Raw genomic sequence first — 11,492 nt, 5'->3', positions numbered from 1 at the left:
AGCAGCTAGTTTTCTTTCCCTCGACTTATTGACACCGATGTCATTTCTAATCAGAGCTAAGTCATCTGGGATGAAGCTTCTTCGAATGACTTTCTTGTTATATCTGTTTGGCATCCTTTGCTTCAATGCTACTTCCCTTATCTAGGCTTGTCCTCAAAATTCAGGGAGTAGCTCGAGTTCTTCTTTATATGCCTGGACGTTGTCAACCTCGTTGTAGAATCTCATCCTTGGACTTTGCTCATTGATTTCAACAGGTATCATGGCTTCTATGCCATAAGCAAGTCGAAAGGGTGTTTCTCTTGTGGTAAACTGAGGTGTAGTCCGATAAGCCCATAGCACTTGAGGGAGCTCTTCAGCCTAGGCTCCTTTTGCATCTTGCAACCTTTTCTTCAACCCAGCCAGTATAACCTTGTTAGCTGCCTCAACTTGCCCATTTGCTTGTGGGTGCTTGGTGCACGAAATTGTGATACACAATGGTGTCAACAACTTGGTACGCACAATTGTAATCTCAACTCTTTTTCACAACTTTGCACAACTAACCTGCAAGTGCACTGGGTCGTCCAAGTAATAAACCTTACGTGAGTAAGGGTCGATCCCATGGAGATTTTCGGCTTGAAGCAAGCTATGGTCACCTTGTAAATCTCAGTCAGGCGGATTCAAATGGGTTATGGAGTTTTAATAATTAAAAAGATAAATAAAATATAAAGTAAAGATAGAGATACTTATGTAATTCATTGGTAAAAATTTCATATAAGTGCATAGAGATGCTTTGTTCCTGTTGAATCTCTGCTTTCCTACTGCCTTCATCCAATCCTTCATACTCCTTTCCATGGCAAGCTGTATGTTGGGTTTCACTGGCGTCACTGGCTACCTCCCATCCTCTCAATGAAAATGGTCAAAATGCACTGTCACCGCACGGCTAATCATCTGTCGGTTCTCGATCATGTTGGAATAGAATCCAGTGATCCTTTTGCGTCTGTCACTACGCCCAACACTCGCGAGTTTGAAGCTCGTCACAGTCATCCCTTTCCAGATCCTACTCGGAATACCACATACAAGGTTTAGACTTTCCGGATCTCAAGAATGGCCGCCAATAATTCTAGCTTATACCACGAAGACTCTGATCTTTCGAAATGGAGGCTAAGAGATACACGCTCGATCTAAGGTAGAACGGAAGTGATTGTCAGGCACGCGTTCATAGGTTGAGAATAGTGATGAGTGTCAAGGATCATCACATTCATGATGTTGAAGTGCAGCGAATATCTTAGAATAAGAATAAGCATGAATTGAATAGCAAACAGTAGTAATTGCATTAATGCTCGAGGAACAGCAGAGCTCCACACCTTAATCTATGGTGTGTAGAAACTCCACCGTTGAAAATACATAAGAACAAGGTCTAGGCATGGTCGAGTGGCCAGCCTCCCCAAATGACATGTGAATTTGAAAATAGGGAAAAAGACCCCTAGTACAATAGTAAAAAGTTCAATTTATAATGAAACTAGCTACTAGGGTTTACAGAAATAGGTAAATGATGCAGAAATTCACTTCCGGGCCCACTTGGTGTGTGCTTGGATTGAGCATTGAAGCTTTCACGTGTAGAGGTCTTCCTTGGAGTTAAACACCAGCTTTGATGCCAGTTTGGGCGTTTAACTCCAACTTTTATGCCAGTTTTGGCGTTTTGACGCCAGAAAAGGGTAGAGAGCTGGCATTTTGACGCCATTTTACATCATCAAAACTCGCGCAAAGTATAGACTATTATATATTTCTGGAAAGCTCTGGATGTCTACTTTCCAGCGCAATTGAGAACGTGCCATTTGAACTTCTGTAGCTCCAGAAAATTTACTTCAAGTGCAGGGAGGTCAGAATCTAACAGCATCAGCAGTCCTTTGTCAGTCTCTGAATCAGATTTTTGCTCAGGTCCTTCAATTTCAGCCAAAAAATATTTGAAATCACAGAAAAACATATAAACTCATAGTAAAGTCCAGAAATGTGAATTTTGCTTAAAAACTAAAAAAAAATACTCAAAACTAACTAAATCATACTAAAAACTATATAAAAATAATGCCAAAAAGCGTATAAATTATCTGCTCATCACAACACCAAACTTAAATTGTTGCTTGTCCCCAAGCAACTGAAAACAAAATAGGATAAAAGGAAGAGAATATACAATGAATCCCACAACATCAATGAAACTTAGTTCTAATTAGATGAGCGGGGCTTGTAGCTTTTTGCTTTTGAACAGTTTTGGCATCTCACTTTTTCCTTTGAAATTTAGAATGATTGGCATCTATAGGAACTTAGAATTTTAGATAGTGTTATTGATTCTCCTAGTTCAGTACGTTGATTTTTGAACACAGCTACTTTATGAGTCTTGGCTGTGACCTTAAGCACTTTGTTTTCCAGTATTACCACCGGATACATAAATGTCACAGACACATAACTGGGTGAACCTTTTCAGATTGTGACTCAGCTTTGCTAAAGTCCCCAATTAGAGGTGTCCAGAGTTCTTAAGCATACTATTTTGCTTTGGATCACAATTTTAACCACTCAGTCTCAAGCTTTTCACTTGGACCTGCATGCCACAAGCACATGGTAAGGGACAGCTTGATTTAGCCGCTTAGGCCTTGATTTTATTTTCTTGAGCCCTCCTATCCATTAATGCTCAAAGCCTTGGATCCTTTTCACCCTTGCCTTTTAGTTTAAAGAGCTATTGGCTTTTTCTGCTTGCTTTTTTTTCTTTTTCTTTCTCTTTTTTTTTGGCTTTTTTTCACTGCTTTTTCTTGCTTCAAGAATCAATTTCATGATTTTTCAAATTATCAATAATATTTCTCTTTGTTCATCATTCTTTCAAGAGCCAACAACTTTAACATTTATAAACAACAAGATAAAAAATATGCACTGTTCAAGCATTCATTCAGAGAACAAAAAGTGTTGCCACCACATCAAAATAATTAAACTAGTTTCAAGATAAAATTTGAAATCCAAGTACTTCTTGTTCTTTTGTAATTAAGCACATTTTTTATTTAAGAGATGTGAAGGATTCATGGAGTTATTTATAGCTTTAAGACATAGACACTAGACACTAATGATCATGTTGTGAGACACAAACATAGATAGAACATACAGCATAAAGCCAAAAAACAGGAAAGTAAATAGACAAGGAGATTAAGGAATGAGTCCACCTTAGTGAGGGTGGCGTCTTCCTCCTCTTGAAGAACCAATGGTACTCTTGAGCTCCTCTATGTCTCTTCCTTGCCTTTGTTGCTCCTCCCTCATAACTCTTTTATCTTCTCTAATCTCATGGAGAATGATGGAGTGCTCTTGGTGTTCCACCCTTAATTGGTCCATGTTGTAACTCAAGCTTTCCAAAGAAGTGTTGAGTTGCTCCCAATAATTGTGTTGAGGAAATTGCATCCCTTGAGGCATCTCAGGGATTTCTTGATAAGGACCCTCCTCATGCTCTTGTTGGGTGCCATGAATGGGCTCTCTAGTTTGCTCCATCCTCTTCTTAGTGACGGGCTTATCCTGGATGTCTCCCTCTATGACAATCCCAGCTGAATAGCAAAGGTGACATATGAGATGAGGAAAGGCTAATCTTGTCAAAGGTGAGGACTTGTCAGCCACCTTGTAGAGTTCTAGAGGTATGATTTCATGAACTTCTACTTCCTCTCCAATCATGATACTATGGATCATGATGGTCCAATCTATAGTTTTTGAACCTAAAAGGGACCTCAGGGATCACCTTATTCTTGGCCACAACTTCATAGAAGTGGTATTGATGGACCTTTGAGATGAATCTCTCCATCTCCCATGACTCAGAGGTGGAGGCAGTTGCCTTCCCTTTCCTCTTTCTAGAGGTTTCTCTGGCCTTATGTGCCATAAATGGTTATGAAAAAATAAAAAGCAATACTTTTATCACATCAAACTTAAAATATTTGCTCGTCCTCGAGCAAAAGAAGAAGGAAAGATGTAGAAGAAGAAGAAAATAGAGGAGAATGAAGGTGTATGTGTTTCGGCCAAGGAGAGGGAGAGGTGTGGATGATGTGTGAAAATGAAGGAGTGAAGAGGGGTATGTATAGGGAAAAGGGGGGTAGTGGCCGAAAGTTTTGGGTGGGTTTGGGAGGGAAATGATTTTGAATTTTGAAGGTGGGTGGAGGTCTTTGGGGAAGAGTTAAGGAAGTGATTGGTGAAGGGTATTTGGGGAAGAGTGTTGTAGAAAGGTGTGAAGAGGAGAGAGAGAGTGAGCTGAGGTTGGTGGGGATCCTGTAGGATCCACATATCCTGAGGGGTCAAGGAATTCTCTTCCCTGCTCCAATTGGGCATTCAAAACGCCTTAGAGTGCAATTCTGGCGTTTAAACGCCAGTTTGCTGCCCTGTTCTGGCGTTTAAACGCCAACTTTCCTTCTTGTTCTGGCGTTTGAATGCCAGTTTGTTGCCCTATTTTAGTGTTTAAACGCCAGTCTGGTGCCCTGTTCTAGCGTTTAAATGCCCAGAAAGGTGCCAGATTGGGCGTTCAAACGCCCATTTTGCTACCTTTACTGGCGTTTAAACGCTAGTAAGTCTTTCCTCCAGGGTGTGCTGTTTTCAATGCTGTTTTTGATTTTTTCTTTATTTTTGTAATTGTCTTTGTGACTTCACATGATCATCAACCTAAAAGAAACAAAATAATATAGATAAAATTAAAATAAAATTGGGTTGCCTCCCAATAAGCGCTTCTTTAATGTCAATAGCTTGACAGTGAGCTCTCATGGAGTCTCACAGATGATCAGAGTATGGTTGAGATCTCTCAACACCAAACTTAGAGTTTGGCTGTGGCCTCCCAACACCAAACTTAGAGTTTGAATATGGGGGCTCTGTTTGACTCTGTATTGGGAGAAGCTCTTCATGTTTACTCTCCATGGTTACAGATGGAGAACCTTGAGTCTTTACTACAAGGCATTCTTCATTCACATGAAGGATCAACTCTCCTTTATCAACATTAATCACAGCTCTTGCTGTGGCTAGGAAGGGTCTTCCAAGGATGATGGATTCATCCTCATCCCTCATAGTGTCTAGGATTATGAAATCAGCAGGGAGGTAAAGGCCTTCAACCTTCCCTAGCACCTCCTCTACTAGTCCATAAGCCTTTTTCATAGATTTATCTGCCATCTCCAATAAGAATTTGGCAGCCTGTACCTCATAGATTTCCAGTTTCTCCATTACAGAGAGTGGCATCATGTTTATCCTTGACCCCAGGTCACACAGAGCTTTTTCAAAGGTCATGGTGCCTATGGTGCAGGGTATTAAGAATTTACCAGGATCCTATTTCTTTTGAGGTAAATTTTGCTGAACTAATGTATTTAGTTCATTGGTGAGCAAGGGAGGCTCTTCCTCCCAAGTCTCATTACCAAATAGCTTGGCATTCAGCTTCATGATTGCTCCTAAATATTGGACAACTTGCCCTTCAACAATGTCTTCATCCTCTTCAGAAGATAAATAGTCATAAGAGCTCATGAATGGTAAAAGGAGGTCCAAAGGAATCTCTATGGTCTCTGTATGAGTCTCAGATTCCTTTGGTTCCTCATTAGGGTATTTTGTACTGACCATTGGACGTCCTCTGAGGTCTTCCTCATTGGGATTTACGTCCTCCTCCTCCTCTAAGGTTTTGGCCATGTTGATTATATCAATGGCCTTGCACTCTCCTTTGGGATTCTCTTCTGTATTGCTTGGGAGAGTGCTAGGAGGAGTTTCAGTAACCCTTTTACTCAGCTGGCCCACTTGTGCCTCCAAATTTCTAATGGAGGATCTTGTTTCAGTCATGAAACTAAGAGTGGCCTTAGATAGATCAGAGACTATGTTTGCTAAGCTAGAAGGATTCTGCTCAGAATGCTCTGTTTGTTGCTGAGATGATGATGGGAAAGGTTTACTATTGCTAAACCTGTTTCTTCTACCATTGTTATTATTGAAGCCTTGCTTCTGTTGATCCTTCCATAAAAAATTTGGATGATTTTTCCATGAAGGATTATAGGTGTTGCCAAAGGCTTCACCCATATAATTCACCTTTGCCATTGCAGGGTTCTCAGGGTCGTAGGCTTTTTCTTCAAAAGATGCTTCTTTAGTACTTTTGGATGCATTTTGCAATCCATTCAAAATCTGAGAGATCATATTGACTTGTTGGGTCAATATTTTGTTCTGAGCCAATATGGCATTCAGAGCATCAATTTCAAGAACACCTCTCTTTTGAGGCGTCCCATTACTCACATGATTCCTCTCAGAGGTATACATGAACTGGTTATTTGCAACCATTATTACTTATGTATTTTTCAACGGTGGAGTTTCTACACACCATAGATTAAGGTGTGGAGCTCTGCTGTACCTCGAGTATTAATGCAATTACTATTGTTCTTCTATTCAATTCAGCTTATTCTTGTTCTAAGATATCACTTGTTCCTAAACTTGATGAATGTGATGATCCGTGACACTCATCATCATTCTCACCTATGAACGTGTGCCTGACAACCACCTCCGTTCTACCTTAGATTGAGTGGATATCTCTTGGATCCCTTAATCGGAATCTTCGTGGTATAAGCTAGAATTGATGGCGGCATTCAAGAGAATCCGGAAGGTCTAAACCTTGTCTGTGGTATTCTGAGTAGGATTCAAGGATTGAATGACTGTGACGAGCTTCAAACTCGTGATTGTGGGGCGTTAGTGACAGACGTAAAAGAATCACTGGATTCTATTCCGACATGATCGAGAACCGACAGATGAATAGCCGTGCTGTGACAAAGCGCGTTGAACATTTTCACTGAGAGGACAGGACTGTAGCCATTGACAATGGTGATGCCCAACATACAGCTTGCCATGGAAAGGAGTAAGAAGGATTGGATGAAGACAGTAGGAAAGCAGAGAGACGGAAGGGACAAAGCATCTCCATACGCTTATCTGAAATTCTCACCAATGAATTGCATAAGTATCTCTATCTTTATTTTATGTTTTATTCATCTTTTAATCATTAATCCTCCATAACCATTTGAATCCGCCTGACTGAGATTTACAAGATGACCATAGCTTGCTTCTTACCAACAATCTCCGTGGGATCGACCCTTACTCGCGTAAGGTTTATTACTTGGACGACCCAGTGCACTTGCTGGTTAGTTGTGCGAAGTTGTGATAAAGAGTTGAGATTGCAATTGAGCGTACCATGTTGATGGCGCCATTGATGATCACAATTTCGTGCACCAAGTTTTTGGCGCCGTTGCCGGAGATTGTTTGAATTTGGACAACTGACGATTCATCTTGTTGCTTAGATTAGGTATTTTTCTTCAGAATTTTTAAGAATGAATTCTAGAGTTTCAAGGTGATGTTCTTATCATCACCAAAGCTGATTGATTTTCATCAATTTAGCTCTTGAATGTAATGTCTTGCTGAAGCTTGGCTAGCCATGTCTAATCTTTTTAGACTAAAGCTTTAGACTAACATTGCATGATTCCTGGAATTCTTATTAAAAGTTTTGATATTCTTTATTTTCTTTTCCATATAATTTTCGAAAAATCCAAAAAAAATTATAAAATCTTAAAATCAAAAATATTTTTATGTTTCTTGTTTGAGTTTAATGTCTAATTTTATGTTTGGTGTCAATTGCATGTTTCTTCTTGCATTTTTCGAATTCATTCATGTGTCTTCATTAATCTTCAAGTTGTTCTTGATGATTTCCTTGCTCTGATATTTAAATTCTCTTGTCTTGAGTGTTTTGTTGTTTCTCATATGCATTCTCAATTTGTTAGTGTCAGAGTAGTATACAAACTTCTAAGTTTGGTGTCTTGCATGCATTGTTTATTTGATTTTAGTTGCATTTTGATTATTCCTCATCATAAAAAAATCCAAAAAATTTTTAATATGTGTCTTTTCAAGTCAATAATACAGAGAATTGAAGATTCAGAACATACAGCAGAGGAATCACACAGAAAAAGCTGGGCGTTCAAAACGCCCAGTGAAAAAGGAAAACTGGCATTTAAACGCCAGCCAGGGTGTCTGGCTGGGCGTTTAACGCCCAAAAGGGTAGAGTTTTGGGCGTTAAACGCCAGAATGGATACCATTTTGGGCGTTTAACGCCAAGATGGCACAAAAGGGAAGATTCTGTTTTTAATTCAAATTTTTTTCAAGTTTTCATAATTTTTCAAAATCAAATCTTTTTTAAAACCATAACTTTTCAATCATATCTTCTTAATCACATCTTTTTCAAAATATTTTTCAATCATATCTTTTGGCTTTCTAATTTCAAAATCTTTTTCAAATTTCACTTAATTTCTTTCCCAATCTTAGTTTTCGAAAATCAATTACCATTTTTCAAAATTTCTTTTAATTAATTCACTTTAATTTTCGAAAAAATTCTTCCCCTCTTCTCACATCCTTCTATTTATGGACTAACACTCCTCCACTATCAACAATTTGAACTCCATCTCTCTTGATAAGTTCGAATTCTTCTACCTTCTCCTTCTATTCTTCTTTTCCTCTGACACCTCAAGGAATCTCTATACTGTGACATAGAGGATTCCATATTTTCTTGTTCTATTCTCTTTCATATGAGCAGGAGCAAAGACAAAAGCATTCTTGTTGAGGCTGACCCTGAACCTGAAAGGACCTTGAAGCGAAAGCTAAGAGAAGCTAAATCACTACTCTCTATAGAGGACCTAACAGAAATCTTTAAACAAGAAGACATGGCAGCCGAAAACAACAACAATGCCAACAATGCAAGGAAGGTGCTGGGTGACTTTACTGCACCTACTCCCGACTTCTATGGGAGAAGCATCTCTATCCCTGCCATTGGAGCAAACAACTTTGAGCTTAAGCCTCAATTAGTTTCTCTAATACAACAGAATTGCAAGTTCCATGGACTTCCATTGGAAGATCCTCATCAGTTTTTAGCTGAATTCTTGCAAATCTGTGACACTGTCAAGACCAATGGGGTTGACCCTGAGGTCTACAGACTTATGCTATTCCCTTTTGCTGTAAGAGACAGAGCTCAGATATGGTTGGACTCACAACCTAAAGAAAGCCTGAACTCTTGGGAAAAGCTAGTCAATGCCTTCTTGGCAAAGTTCTTTCCACCTCAAAAATTGAGTAAGCTTAGAGTGGAAGTCCAAACCTTCAGACAGAAGGAAGGTGAATCCCTCTATGAAGCTTGGGAAAGATACAAACAATTAATCAGAAAGTGTCCTTCTGACATGCTTTCTGAATGGAGCATCATAGGTATCTTCTATAATGGTCTGTCTGAACTGTCCAAGATGTCATTGGACAGCTCTGCTGGAGGATCTCTTCATCTGAAGAAGACGCCTGCAGAAGCTCAATAACTCACTGAAATGGTTGCAAATAACCAATTCATGTACACTTCTGAAAGGAATCCTGTGAACAATGGGACGAATCAGAAGAACGAATGTTCTTGAGATTGATACTCTGAATGCCATATTAGCTCAGAACAAAATATTAACTCAGCAAGTCAATATGATTTCTCAAATTCTGTCTGGAATGCAAGCTGCACCAGACAGTACTAAGGACGCTTCATCTGAAGAAGAAGCTTATGATCCTGAGAACCCATCAATGGAAGAGGTGAATTACATGGGAGAACCCTATGGAAACACCTATAATCCTTCATAGAAAAATCATCCAAATCTCTCATGGAAGGATCAACAGAGACCTCAACAAGGTTTCAACAACAATAATGGTGGAAGAAACAGGTTTAGCAATAGCAAGCCTTTTCCATCATCTTCTCAGCAACAGACAGAGAATTCTAAGCAGAGCCACTCTGACTTAGCAACCATGGTCTCTGATCTAATTAAAACCACTCAAAGTTTCATGACTAAAACAAGATCCTCCATTAGAAACTTGGAGGCACAAGTGGGTCAGCTGAGTAAGAAAGTTACTGAACTCCCTCCTAGCACTCTTCCAAGCAATACAGAAGAGAATCCAAAAGGAGAGTGCAAGGCCATCAACATGGCCGAATTTGGAGAGGAGAAAGAGGCAGTGAACGCCACTGAGGAAGACCTCAATGGACGTCCACTGGCCTCCAATGAGTTTCCTAATGAGGAACCATGGGAATCTGAGGCTCACACTGAGACCATAGAGATTCCATTGGATTTACTTCTGCCATTCATGAGCTCTGATGAGTATTCTTCCTCTGAAGAGGACGAAGATGTCACTGAAGAGCAAGTTGCTAAGTACCTTGGAGCAATCATGAAGCTAAATGACAAGTTATTTGGTAATGAGACTTGGGAAGATGAACCCCCTTTGCTCACCAAAGAACTAGATGACTTGACTAGGCAGAGATTATCTCAAAAGAGACAGGACCCTGGAAAGTTCTCAATACCTTGTACAGTAGGCACCATGACCTTCAAGAAGGCTCTGTGTGACATAGGGTCAAGCATAAACCTCATGCCTCTCTCTGTAATGGAGAAGCTAGGGATCTTTGAGGTACAAGCTGCAAGAATCTCACTAGAGATGGCAGACAATTCAAGAAAACAAGCTTATGGACTTGTAGAGGATGTTCTGGTAAAGATTGAAGACCATTACATCCCTGCTGATTTCATAGTCCTAGAGACTGGGAAGTGCATGGATGAATCCATCATCCTTGGCAGACCCTTCCTAGCCACAGCAAAGGCTGTGATTGATGTTGACAGAGGAGAATTGATCATTCAAGTGAATGAAGAATCCTTTGTGTTTAAGGCTCAAGGATATCCCTCTGTAACCATGGAGAGGAAGCATGAAGAGCTTCTCTCAAAACAGAGTCAAACAGAGCCCCCACAGTCAAACTCTAAGTTTGGTGTTGGGAGGTTCCAACATTGCTCTGAGTATCTGTGAGGCTCCATGAGGGCCCACTGTCAAGCTAATGACATTAAAGAAGCGCTTGCTGGGAGGCAACCAATGTTATATTTATCTATTTTTCTTTTGTTATTTTATATTTTCTATAGGTTGATGATCATGGGAAGTCACAAAATCAATTGAAAAAAGAAAAAACAGAAAGAAAAACAGCACACCTTGGAGGAAAACTTGCTGGCGTTTAAACGCCAGTGAAGATAGCAAATGGGCGTTTAACGCCCAGTCTGGTACCATTCTGGGCGTTTAACGCCAGAAAGGGGCACCAGACTAGCGTTTAACGCCAGAAATGGGCACCAGCTCGGCGTTTAACGCCAGGATTGGCAGAAGGAGCATTTTTGCTCGCCACTTGGTGCAGGGATGAATTATCCTTGACACCTCAGGATCTGTGGACCCCACAGGATCCCCACCTACCCCACCACTCTCTCTCTTCTTCACCCATTTACCAATCACCTCAACACCTCTTCCCCAAAAACCCCTCACCTATCAAATCCCACTATTCTCTTCACCACTCACATCCATCCTTCATAAATCCCCACCTACCTCATCATTCAAATTCAAACCACTTTCCCTCCCAAACCCACCCATAATGGCCGAACCTTACCCCTCTCTCCACCCCTATATAAACCCATCTTCACTCC

General features: G+C 40.2%; 1 non-coding gene across 1 annotated transcript; it reads right to left on the bottom strand.

Annotated features, from left to right (window-relative positions):
* Positions 1-9,104: 9,104 nt before the first annotated feature.
* On the bottom strand, positions 9,105-9,212 carry LOC112711394 (small nucleolar RNA R71). Its single transcript, XR_003157464.1, has one exon. It is a non-coding gene; the product is annotated as a small nucleolar RNA R71 (small nucleolar RNA).
* Positions 9,213-11,492: the final 2,280 nt, after the last annotated feature.

The sequence above is a fragment of the Arachis hypogaea genome, chromosome 1 (assembly GCF_003086295.3).
Source record: "Arachis hypogaea cultivar Tifrunner chromosome 1, arahy.Tifrunner.gnm2.J5K5, whole genome shotgun sequence".
NCBI classification, from domain to species: Eukaryota; Viridiplantae; Streptophyta; class Magnoliopsida; order Fabales; family Fabaceae; genus Arachis; species Arachis hypogaea.
The sequence above is the reverse complement of the archived record's forward strand: the minus strand, read 5'-3'. Positions and strand labels throughout refer to the sequence as shown.